This window comes from Lotus japonicus, chromosome 2 (assembly GCF_012489685.1).
Source record: "Lotus japonicus ecotype B-129 chromosome 2, LjGifu_v1.2".
NCBI classification, from domain to species: domain Eukaryota; kingdom Viridiplantae; phylum Streptophyta; class Magnoliopsida; order Fabales; family Fabaceae; genus Lotus; species Lotus japonicus.
This window is the reverse complement of record NC_080042.1, coordinates 92,105,889-92,119,515: the sequence shown is the minus strand read 5'-3', so window position 1 is coordinate 92,119,515 and position 13,627 is coordinate 92,105,889.

The window sequence follows — 13,627 nt, the reverse complement described above, 5'->3', positions numbered from 1 at the left end:
ACATTCAATGTTAATTATTTGGTCAAATGATATTCAATTGAGAGTTACTAGTGTTTTTTACCCGCGCGTTGCACGGGAAATATGTTTATTGTATTTGATACATTAATTAATATTTTGATTATTAAAAATATATTAAAGAACGAATGAAATAGAAAAGTCATAATTGATGAGTAAAGTGGACATAAAGACTTCTCTTCTAAGCCCGATTGAGACCAAGAGGAACTCGTTTCACATTCTTTGTAAATATGAAGACGATAACACAAATCATAGATATAAGGAATTATCAACATATTAATCTTAAAAAAAAATTAATGTGATAGTAGCACAAATCAGGATTGTGTAAGATATATCATAAATTATAACATTATTGTGTTTATTCCAACTAAGTAGGGATGACAATGGGTAGGTACTATAGTACCATCTCCATACCTGCGTTTTTAAAAATTACATGTACCCGTCTCCATACTCACGTGGGTAGCAACTCGAAGCTCTCCACCTTTAGACAATTCAATGTCATTATAGGAAGCTATCCATCTTTGCCAAAATCTAAATCTATGGATGACAATGGGTCTTAAAATCATAGGGTACCCGCAAAAAATATCCACTATGGGTAGGGTAAAAAACCGCTAAATGGGTATGAGGTTGAGTATAGATAATTACCCGCAAAAAATAGAGGGTATGGGTGCGGGTATGGGTACTATAGTACCCAACCGGCCCATATCCGCACACACATGTTATCATTATTATTATTATTATTTAGGAATATATTAACAAATTAACTTAAGCTATAGCTTTCAAACTCACTCTTTTTAAAAAAAAGTTTGGGATATATTAATTAATACTCTAAAAATAAATAATAAATAAATTAAGATAAAATTAAGAAATAAACCACCTAAATCCTAATCAAATCTAAAATTTAAAATTGTATTTTTTTTACTCTAAAAATAAATCAAAATAAATTAATATAAAATCAAGAAATAAACAACATAAATCCTAATCAAATCTAAAATTTTAAAATGTATTTTTTTATGAGAATTAATCTGAGAATGACACGTGTTATTTTTTTTTCCAATTAGTGAATATTCTGCACCCTAGAAGATTTTCTTTTCCTCAATCCTTTTGCTTTTGATTAAGAAGATAAAAGCAGGAATCCTTAAAGCATATGACATCTTACAATTAGTTGAAGAACAAAATCAATTCATGAAGAAGATTGAAACAGAAACCCAAAATGAAGTCTTGAAGAACAAAATACCCTCTTTCACCAATTTGAAAGGACTGTGGTGAAAGAATTGTATTTAGTGTATTTGTGAATCTTGGGGTAGAGCCCTTGTGAAACAAAAAATCAAAGGAACATTTCAGTCAAGAGAAACAAAAAATGATGTATTGCCCCATATGTGCGCACCCCAGCAAATTATCTATATATGTAAGAAAAAAACAAAATAATTCTCTCACCCAAAATAATTGTGGTTACTTCACCAATAAACTTATACTAACAATCAATTTAAATTGAACTTAAGGAAATATATAGAGTAAAGTAAGATAAGTCACTCAATTGACATACTAAAACACGAGTATATGCAAAACTAATGAGTTTGAGGAAAACATGAACCAACCTTAAGAATGAGCTAATCATACTCATGAAGATTAAATGTGAGCTCTTCATATGCTTTCATCAAATGACTGACCTGTGCATCATTAAAAAAAAAATAGTAAGTTGTGCATCATTCACATACAGTGCAAATAGTATGCTTATACACACAGCTCAAACATGATGAATAAAAACGTGCAAAATTTGAGAAATGAATATAAATTCAGGCTATCCTAAGTTTCGTAAATTTCTATAAATTATACCAAAATCTGGTTTAGAATGGCTTCAAACGCATGAATTTCTACAAACTATACTAAAATCTGGTTTTAAAAAATACAAAAGCGGAAGTAGAACAATAGAAAAAACATTACGTCTTCAACAATGATTCGTTAAAGGGTCTGTGCAAAAATTTGTAAACTTTTGGATCAAAACACACAAAATATGTGAAATTTAAGAATTCAGGATTGAATTACGAACAAAGGATAAACTGAAATAACACAAACCATCAATCACAACATGATAAACTCTTCTTCACGTAACATCATCTTACGGCATACCTCTGTCGTGATCGCGACATGTGACAGAGGTAGAAATAGCAGCTATCAAATCTCTGCGTGTCCATGGTAGCTTTGTGGACCCTCAGCACCAAATCAACTCCCTTTTCTTAGAATTAGCATTAAATAAATAATAAGATAAATTAAGATAAAATCAAGAAATAAACAACCTAAATCCTAATCAAATCTAAACTTTAAAAAGGTACTAAATAAAGATAGATAAAAACTACCAAAATCTAGCAAATCACAATAAAAAACTCATAAAATCCTGAATTAAATAAAAATATGAAAATTCAATAAAAATACCATAAAAATTCATTTATACTCTAAATGTAACTCAAAAATAAAATAAAATATTTCATTAAAATTAAATAAATAATAAATAAGGATAGATAAAAACTATGAAAATCTAGAAAATCACAATAAAAACTCATAAAATCCTGCATTAATTAAAAATTCGAAAATTCAATAAAAATTAATTATTATATTCTATAAATAAATGTTAAATAAAATAAAATATTTCCTGGAAGTAAAATTAAATAAATAATAAGATAAAATTAAGAAATAAACAACCTAAATTCTAATAAAATCTAAAATTTAAAAAGGTACTAAATAAAGATAGATAAAAACTACCAAGTCTAGCAAATCACAATAAAAACTCATAAAATCCTGAATTAATTAAAAATATGAAAATTTAAGAAAATTTAATTAATATACTCTAAAAGTGAATCTAAAATAAAATAAAGTATTTTCTGGATTTAAAATAAATGATAAGATAAATTAAAATAAAATTAAGAAATTAACAACCTAAATCCCAATCAAATCTAATATTAAAAATGGTATTAAATAAAGATAGATAAAAACTAACAAAATCTAGCAAATCACAATAAAAACTCATAAAATCCCGAATTAATAAAAAATTCGAAAATTCAATAAAAAATAATCAATTTATTCTAAAATTAAATTTAAAATAAATTAAAAGACCAAATCTTATCTTTTAAAATAATATCAATCAATTATTTTAGTATATATAAAATTAAAACATATATCAATTGAAAATTATATCTTCTAAAATAATATCAACTAATTAGGTTAGAATATATAAAATTAAAAAATATATTGTAAGATCAAGTTTTGATCTAGTAGTACAACTCTATGTTTTGATGATTACAAGTTAACCTTTTGATATGAACAATTGTGGTACTCTAACGTGTTTTTCTGAGTGTGCTATTTACAGGCTCTGACCTCAACTCAATCTCACACAAATCAGAAGCACTGTGTTAAAGAGCGACCCAAGCAACGCTTTCGCATTCACCATGTTCAGTATGAACAGTGGAAAAGCTTCTGAAGTTATACAAACTCTGATGTGGACTCAGTCACTAGAAGTTCTGAAGATCCAGAAAGTCTGATAACCAAGAAACACTGAAGGCTCAGATATTCTGATGGTGTAGAAGACTCTGAAGATCCAGAAGCTGATTAGTGAAGTTCTGATGTCCAGAAGCAAGATACTCTGAAGACCATGTTCTTCCCTCTGAGTTCAGAATCAGAAGAAACAATGGTCAGAGGATCTGGGTTTTCCCTCTGACTCTGATCAACCGGCTTCACAAGTTCCAATATGAAGCATTCCCCTGATCAGAAGTCTCCTAGGTTTAAAGGTCAAGTCGCTATCCAAGTACAAAAGCAACTGTACTTTCCTGACGACCTACCTAACAGTCTTAGACATAGCAGAAGCTGGATTTTCCAGAACTGCCCTCCAACGGTAGCATTTTCCATGCAACGCTCAACCCTAATCCTTGGAGTATATAAAGAGAGTGAAGACTGAAAGAAGTGGCTAGAAGCATTCACATACGCGCAAGACATATTCAAATTCTTCTAAGCTTTCTTTTATCTGAAATTCATTGAGTTTACTATTAGCTTTTTAGAAGCAAATCTCTTGTAAACAATTCTTTGATAAACAGTTTGTTTAGTTCCTTTAGGAGATCAAGGTTGATCGGATCCTAGAGAAGACTAAGAGAGTGAATCTTAGTGTGAGCTAAGTCAGTGTAATTGTTAGTCACTTGTAGGTTTCAAGTGCAGTTGTAACTCTTACCTGATTAGTGGATTGCCTTCATTCTAAGAAGGAAGAAATCACCTTAACGGGTGGACTGGAGTAGCTTGAGTGATTCATCAAGTGAACCAGGATAAAATCCTTGTGTGCTTTTCTATCTCTTATCTTTAGCACTTAAGTTCTCGAAAGATTTGTCAAAATCTTTAAGGTGGAAGTTTTATACTGAAAACGTTATTCAAACCCTCCCTTTCTACCGTTTTTCATACCTTCAATTGGTATCAGAGCGCAAGTTCTGATTACCACACCTAACAGTGTTCAGTGATCCGGGCCGGTGTGAAAAACAATGGCTGCCACCACCAGTGAAACTCAAAGAGATGGTTACAATGCAAAGCCTCATATGTTCGACGGTCAAAGGTTCGAATATTGGAAAGATAGACTGGAAAGTTTCTTTCTGGGTTTCGATGCAGATCTCTGGGATATTATTGTGGATGGCTACGAGCGTCCAGTTGATGCAGATGGCAAGAAGATCCCAAGGTCAGAGATGACTGCAGATCAAAAGAAGCTGTACTCACAACATCACAAAGCAAGAACAATTCTTCTAAGTGCTATTTCCTATGAAGAGTACCAGAAGATTACAGATCGTGAGTTTGCAAAAGGCATTTTCGAATCTCTGAAGATGTCTCATGAAGGAAACAAGAAAGTCAAAGAATCAAAGGCATTGTCTTTGATCCAAAAGTATGAATCCTTCATCATGGAGCCAAATGAGTCCATTGAAGAAATGTTCTCCAGATTTCAGTTGCTTGTAGCTGGCATACGACCTCTCAACAAGAGCTACACAACAAAAGATCATGTCATAAGGGTCATCAGGTGTCTTCCTGAAAGTTGGATGCCTTTAGTGACTTCAATAGAGCTCACGAGAGATGTTGAGAATATGAGTTTAGAAGAACTCATCAGCATTTTGAAATGCCATGAGCTGAAGCGCTCAGAGATGCAAGATCTGAGGAAAAAGTCCATAGCCTTGAAATCTAAATCTGAAAAGGCTAAGGCTGAGAAGTCAAAAGCTCTTCAAGCTGAAGAAGAGGAATCTGAAGAAGCATCAGAAGATTCTGATAAAGATGAGCTGACTCTAATCTCCAAGAGACTCAACCGCATCTGGAAGCACAGGCAGAGCAAATACAAAGGCTCTGGAAAGGCAAAAGGAAAGTCTGAATCCTCAGGTCAGAAGAAGTCCTCACTTAAGGAAGTCACATGCTTTGAGTGCAAAGAATCAGGGCACTACAAAAGTGACTGTCCAAAGTTGAAGAAGGACAAGAAGCCAAAGAAGCACTTCAAGACAAAGAAGAGTCTGATGGTGACATTTGATGAATCAGAGTCAGAGGATGTTGACTCTGATGGTGAAGTCCAAGGACTCATGGCTATTGTCAAAGACAAGGAAGCAGAGTCAAAGGAAGCTGTTGACTCTGACTCAGAATCAGAAGGAGATCCTAACTCAGACGATGAAAATGAGGTATTCGCTTCTTTCTCTACCTCTGAACTGAAACATGCTTTGTCTGATATCATGGATAAATATAACTCCTTATTGTCTAAGCATAAGAAGCTGAAAAAGGACTTATCTGCTGTTTCCAAGACTCCTTCTAAACATGAGAAAATTATTTCTGATTTGAAAAATGATAATCATGCTTTGATCAATTCTAACTCTGTGCTTAAGAACCAGATTGCTAAGTTAGAAGAAATTGTTGCCTGTGATGCCTCTGATTGTAGAAATGAGTCTAAGTATGAAAAGTCTTTTCAAAGATTCCTAGCTAAAAGCGTGGATAGAAGCTTAATGGCTTCAATAATCTATGGCGTAAGCAGAAATGGAATGCATGACATTGGCTATTCTAAACCAATTAGAAATGAGCCCTCTGTGTCTAAAGCTAAATCCTTGTATGAATGCTTTGTTCCCTCTGGTACCATATTGTCTGATCCTTTACCTGCTAAAGTTGCTAAAAACCCTCTTAAAAAGGGATCCTTCTCTATGACTAAATATCATGCAAATATTCCTTTAAAATATCATGTTGAGACACCCAAGGTGATCAGAACCTCTGGGGTAACTAACAAGAAAGGACCCAGAAAGTGGGTACCTAAGGACAAGATTATCTATGTTGCAGATATCCTTGATAGCTCCACTGAAACACCAATCATGGTATCTGGACAATGGATGCTCGCGTCACATGACGGGAGAAAGGCGTATGTTCCGAGAGCTGAAACTTAAGCCTGGAGGCGAAGTTGGCTTTGGAGGAAATGAAAAGGGTAAAATTGTTGGTACTGGTACTATTTGTGTAGATAGTAGTCCATGCATTGATAATGTGTTATTGGTAGACGGCTTAACACATAACTTATTGTCTATAAGTCAATTAGCTGACAAGGGTTATGATGTTATATTCAATCAAAAGTCCTGCCGAGCTGTAAGTCAAATCGATGGCTCTGTTCTGTTTAACAGCAAGAGGAAGAACAACATTTACAAGATCAGATTATCTGAGTTGGAGGCTCAGAATGTAAAGTGTCTTCTGTCTGTTAATGAAGAGCAGTGGGTATGGCATAGACGGTTAAGGCATGCCAGTATGAGAAAGATTTCTCAGCTGAGAAAGCTAAACCTTGTCAGGGGCTTACCCAATCTGAAGTTCGCTTCAGACGCTCTTTGTGAAGCATGTCAGAAAGGCAAATTCACAAAAGTCCCTTTCAAGGCAAAGAATGTTGTCTCAACCTCAAGGCCGTTGGAACTTCTGCATATCGACCTTTTTGGACCAGTGAAAACTAAGTCTATAGGTGGCAAGAGATATGGGATGGTTATCGTTGATGACTATAGCCGCTGGACATGGGTAAAGTTTCTAACCCGCAAGGATGAGTCTCATGCTGTGTTCTCTACCTTCATTGCTCAAGTGCAAAACGAGAAGGCTTGTAGGATTGTGCGTGTCAGAAGTGACCATGGTGGAGAGTTTGAGAATGACAAGTTTGAGAGTCTGTTTGATTCCTATGGAATTGCACATGATTTCTCTTGTCTCAGAACTCCTCAACAAAATGGTGTTGTTGAGAGGAAGAACAGAACTCTTCAGGAGATGGCTAGAACCATGCTCCAAGAAACTGGCATGGCTAAGCACTTTTGGGCAGAGGCAGTAAATACAGCATGTTACATTCAGAACAGAATCTCCGTGAGACCAATTCTGAATAAGACTCCTTATGAATTGTGGAAGAACATAAAACCCAACATTTCTTATTTTCATCCTTTTGGATGTGTTTGTTATGTTCTCAATACTAAGGATAGATTGCATAAATTTGATGCTAAATCTTCTAAGTGTCTATTACTTGGTTATTCTGAGAGATCTAAAGGTTTTAGATTTTATAATACTGATGCTAAGACTATTGAAGAATCTATTCATGTTAGATTTGACGATAAGCTTGACTCTGACCAGTCAAAGCTAGTTGAGAAGTTTGCAGATTTAAGCATTAATGTTTCTGACAAAGGCAAAGCTCCAGAGGAAGCTGAGCCAGAGGAGATGAACCAGAGGAAGAAGCTGGTCCCTCTAACTCACAAACTCTGAAGAAGAGCAGAATCACTGCAGCTCACCCTAAGGAATTGATTCTGGGCAACAAAGACGAACCAGTCAGAACCAGATCAGCCTTCAGACCCTCTGAAGAGACCTTGCTCAGTCTGAAAGGATTGGTGTCCTTAATTGAACCCAAGTCCATAGATGAAGCTCTTCAGGACAAGGATTGGATTCTGGCCATGGAAGAAGAATTGATTCAATTCTCCAAGAACGATGTTTGGAGTTTAGTGAAGAAGCCTGAGAGTGTCCATGTAATTGGAACAAAATGGGTATTCAGAAACAAGCTGAATGAGAAAGGAGATGTAGTCAGAAACAAGGCAAGGCTAGTTGCTCAAGGCTACAGCCAGCAGGAAGGAATAGACTACACTGAAACATTTGCTCCAGTAGCAAGACTGGAGGCAATCAGACTGTTGATCTCTTTTTCAGTAAATCACAACATAGTTCTACATCAGATGGACGTGAAGAGTGCCTTCCTAAATGGTTATATTTCAGAGGAAGTCTATGTTCATCAACCCCCAGGTTTTGAAGATGAGAAGAAGCCAGACCATGTGTTCAAATTGAAGAAATCACTCTATGGTCTGAAGCAAGCTCCCAGAGCATGGTATGAGAGACTCAGCTCATTCCTTCTGGAGAATGAGTTTGTAAGGGGTAAAGTAGATACAACTCTCTTTTGCAAGACTTATAAAGATGATATCTTAATTGTGCAAATTTATGTTGATGATATTATATTTGGTTCTGCTAATCAATCTCTATGCAAAGAATTTTCTGAGATGATGCAGGCTGAATTTGAGATGAGTATGATGGGAGAATTAAAGTACTTTCTGGGAATACAAGTTGATCAAACACCAGAAGGAACATATATCCATCAGAGCAAGTACACTAAAGAACTTCTGAAGAAGTTCAATATGCTGGAATCTACAGTGGCCAAGACTCCAATGCATCCTACATGCATTATGGAGAAAGAAGATAAAAGTGGTAAAGTATGTCATAAGCTCTATCGTGGCATGATAGGTTCACTTCTATACTTAACTGCATCTAGGCCAGACATACTATTTAGTGTTCATTTATGTGCTCGTTTCCAATCAGATCCAAGGGAAACCCACTTAACTGCTGTTAAGAGGATCCTAAGGTATTTGAAAGGCACCACTAACCTTGGCTTGATGTATAAGAAAACATCAGAGTATAAGCTTTCAGATTATTGTGATGCTGATTATGCTGGAGATAGAACAGAGAGAAAAAGTACTTTTGGAAATTGTCAATTTCTAGGAAGTAATCTAGTCTCATGGGCAAGCAAGAGGCAATCAACCATTGCACTATCAACTGCAGAGGCAGAATATATCTCAGCAGCAATATGCAGCACTCAGATGCTCTGGATGAAACATCAGCTGGAGGATTATCAGATCCTTGAGAGCAATATCACAATCTATTGTGATAACACTGCTGCAATCTCATTGAGTAAGAATCCTATCTTGCATTCAAGGGCAAAGCACATTGAGGTAAAGTATCACTTTATTAGAGATTATGTACAGAAGGGCGTACTTCTTCTGAAGTTTGTTGATACTGACCATCAATGGGCAAATATCTTTACAAAGCCCTTAGCAGAGGATAGATTTAATTTTATTCTGAAAAATCTGAACATGGACTTTTGTCCAGAGTGAAGATGGATCAGAACCTCTGACTATGATACTTCTCGATCAGAAGATGTCTAGTCCAGAAGGTAACTCAATCAGAGTGTGTGTACCCATTGGTACTGACTCTGAAGCTGAGACAGCAACACGTGTATCAGTATTTCTGATGCATAGTTCCTTGTGCCCGTGTGACAGTCTGTTATGATTGCGTGTAGATGTGCTTCTCTCCTGTGTGTGATAGGTGTATTTACTGTGAATATCTATCTTTAATTTTCAACCGTTGATCTTAAATTGCTTTTTGAATCAACAACGGTTATTTGTCAAAACCCACTATACACACACGATCTCCTTCACTTTCGGTTTTTACTCTCTCTCTCTCTTGCTATTTCAAAACCGCTTATCCTCGATTTCTCTCTCGATCTCTCTTCATCTTTCAACCTTCATCTTCTACCTAAACCTTCAACCGCTTCAAAAATGGTGAGTCAAACCAGAAGAGCTACTGCAGATGCAACCCAGTTCCCTCATATGGTAGTTGGTCTAGCAACGGGTCAAAGGGGCCCTGAGAATCCGACTCAAGATCAAGGTCAAGCTCAAGAGCAAATTATTCCAATTGCAGAACGGGGCTGTGCCGTTCACTGTGTATATGCTCCTGAGGAACTTCAAGTCCTGGCAGAATGGAGATTCGACCTCGACAACCTTGCTACGAATGGGTATGATCTTCGTCCTGAAGTCCAAGTCCAAGGTTGGGGAAATTACTTCAACAGGCTTCGAGGACCGGTGTATGATAAACTGATCAAGGAATTCTGGAAGCACGCCGACTGCGATGATACTCAGGTGGTATCTCACATTCTTGGAAGAAAGATCATCATCACAGAGAAGTCTTTCGTAAACTTGCTGGGTGCAGAAACTGCTTTTGGGTATCGTTTCCAGTTCACTGAATCGAAGCTGAAACCCAAGACGAAGGATGAAACCAACAAGGCCCTGTACACCAATTACAAACCGGGCAAGACGAATTACAAGGTGATGGACCTTCATCCCAAGCTCAGGATCTGGCACAATATTTTGCTCAACTGCATAAACCAGAGACCAAAGGGCACTTCCCCAGACTACATCAACTTCAACCAGAAGGCAATGTTATTCTTCATCCAAGACAAGAAGAAGATCTGCCTTCCCTACTTCCTGTTCTCCTACTTGAAGGAATGTATCCGGAAGTCTCGTACCACTGCCTCCATCAAGTCAGCAATCAAGTATATTCCCTTCGGGAGACTGTTGTCTGATCTCTTCATTGAGAGTGGCCTCATTCAAGATCTGATAAATGCTGGATGCACAGAGGATCTGACCACTATTGTCAGTGATGTCTTCACTGCAAATTCTCTGAAGAAAATGGGCCTAGTCAAGAAGAAGATTGCTCCTGCCCATGAAGACACATCTTCTGAGATCAGAAGTAGAAGGGTGCCTCTGAATGACTACCCTCTGTGGACACAGGCTGACAATCCTGAAGCCATTAGGTGTTATGTTGAAGACCTAAGGGCTCAAGGCTTTGAAATTGATCTCGATGAATTTTTCAGCCGACTGCCGCCAGCTCCAGAGTTTCCTTCTCCTATCAAGAAGAAAGCTCAGAGGAAGATGATCCTAGAAGAATCTTCTGAGGAATCAGATGTCCCTCTGATCAAAAAGAAGAAGGCTGGTCAATCCAAGAGAAAGCATGATGAAACCAGCAAGCCTGATGATGGTGATGATGGTGATGATGGTGATAATGAGGATGGTCCTCCTAAGAAGAAGAAGAAGCAGGTCAGAATTGTGGTGAAGCCTACTCGGGTGGAACCAACTGCTGAAGTGATCAGAAGGATTGAAACTCCTGCCAGAGTGACAAGATCATCAGCACATTCAAGTAAGTCTGTCGTTGCTTCTGATGATGATTTGAATTTATTTGATGCACTCCCCATATCAGTCTTGCTCAAACAATCTTCAAATCCCCTCACTCCTATTCCTGAATCCCAACCAGCTGCACAAACCACCTCTCCACCACATTCCCCAAGGTCTTCATTTTTTCAACCTTCCCCTACTGAAGCACCTCTCTGGAATTTGCTCAAGAACCAACCCTCTAGGTCAGAAGAACCAACCTCTCCCATTACCATTCCGTACAACCCATTAACTTATGAACCCATCATTCATGAACAACCAGAGCCTAACCCAACAGAACCTGGACCCAGAACTTCTGATCACTCTGTCCCAAGAGCATCAGAACGTCTGGCTCTCAGAACCACGGATACAGACTCTTCCACAGCCCTTACACCCGTATCCTTCCCAACCAATGTTGCTGACTCTTCTCCCTCCAATAACTCTGAATCCATTAGAAAATTCATGGAGGTCATAAAAGAAAAGGTGTCTACCTTAGAAGAGTATTATCTCACTTGTCCAAGCCCTAGGAGATATCCTGGCCCTAGACCTGAACGTCTAGTTGACCCAGATGAACCTATCTTGGCCAATCCTTTACATGAGGCAGACCCTTTGGCTCCACAAGCTCACCTTGTCCCTGACCAACAAGAGCCTATTCAACCAGAACCTGAACCAGAACAATCTGTGTCTAACCAATCCTCGGTTAGATCACCCCATCCTCTGGTTGAAACTTCAGAACCTCACCTTGGAACTTCTGAACCAAATGCTCAAATGTTTAACATTGGCTCTCCACAAGGTGCCTCTGAAGCTCACATCAGCAATCACCCAGCCTCTCCTGAAACCAACCTCTCTATCATTCCTTACACTCACCTCCGACCCACATCTCTCTCTCAGTGCATCAATATTTTCTATCGTGAAGCCTCTTTGATGCTACGCAATGTGCAAGGTCAGACTGACCTAAGTGAGAATGCTGAACATGTGGCTGAAGTGTGGAATAATCTGGGCACTTGGCTAGTGGCTCAAGTTCCAGTTATGATGCAGCTCCTGCATGCAGAAGGAAGTCAGAGGATCGAGGCCGCAAAGCAAAGGTTTGCTAGAAGGGTAGCTCTTCATGAACAAGAACAGAGACATAAGCTTCTTGAAGCTATTGAAGAGGCTAAGAGAAAGAAAGAACAAGCAGAAGAAGCTGCACGTCAAGCAGCAGCTCAAGCTGAACAAGCCAGACTAGAGGCAGAACGACTTGAAGCTGAGGCTGAAGCCCTTAGATGCCAAGCACTTGCACCAGTAGTATTTACTCCTGCTGCTTCTGCTTTCATTCCAGCTCCTCAAGCTGCTCAGAATGTTCCTTCCAGTTCTACTCAGTCAAGCTCGTCCAGACTCGACATCATGGAACAGCGTCTTGACACTCATGAATCCATGCTACTCGAAATGAAGCACATGATGATGGAACTTCTGCGTCGATCTGATAAACCCTAGTTTTAGGATCTCTTCGCTTTTCTTTTTCTTTAACTTTGTTTTATTTCGTTAACTTCTATTTCTTTTTATATATTTATTCTACTTTGTTCATGTGTGATTATCTATGCATATCTATCTATATTTTTGTCACATATGCTTGCAAAAATCTTTTTATTCATAATTTCTTTTTGTTTACATCATACATTCTTTTCCTAAAGTCTAGAATGGAGGATCCCTCCTCATTCTTCTGCACTCCTGGCGCTGCTCTGACCTATCCTTCTCCAGACGCTCCAGTGCATACTGGATGTTGTTGAGCTTGTCCTTTAGCTCATCCCTCTCCAGAATCTCTTCTGCAGTCTTGAGCTTCTCTTCAAAACTCTCTTTTTCTTCCAGCAGCTTGAGTTCAAGCTGGCTGAGTTCTTGCACCTCCTCCACGAAGGCAAGAAATTCCCTCAGGTCTCTTTTCAACTCTGGACGCAGGTCCTCCTCCAGCAGTGTCCGTGTTAGCTCTGAGATGGTCCTAGTACCCTCTGGATGCCTGATGTTCAGGAACAAGTCCTCCTCAAAGGCCTTCCTTCTCAGCTCTTCTAGTGCTACGATGTATGATGCCATTTTTTCTTTACTGAAAATTGTTCGAGTTGTGAAGCTTACCTTTCTCTCCAACGCTTTATATAGGCTTCACTTTCTCTCTGAAAGTTAATGCTCCTACAGTTTCTCGAGGTTAAGTTCTTGGTAACTGACCCTCCTCTTTACTCTCTTGGCCGGTGGTAACGTTCTTATCTTGCATTAACTCTTCTATTTATTTCGCCTAACTCTGATTCTTGCATCGTTTTCATTTTTCTTTAAACTTAGACCTTCTCTAAGGGGGA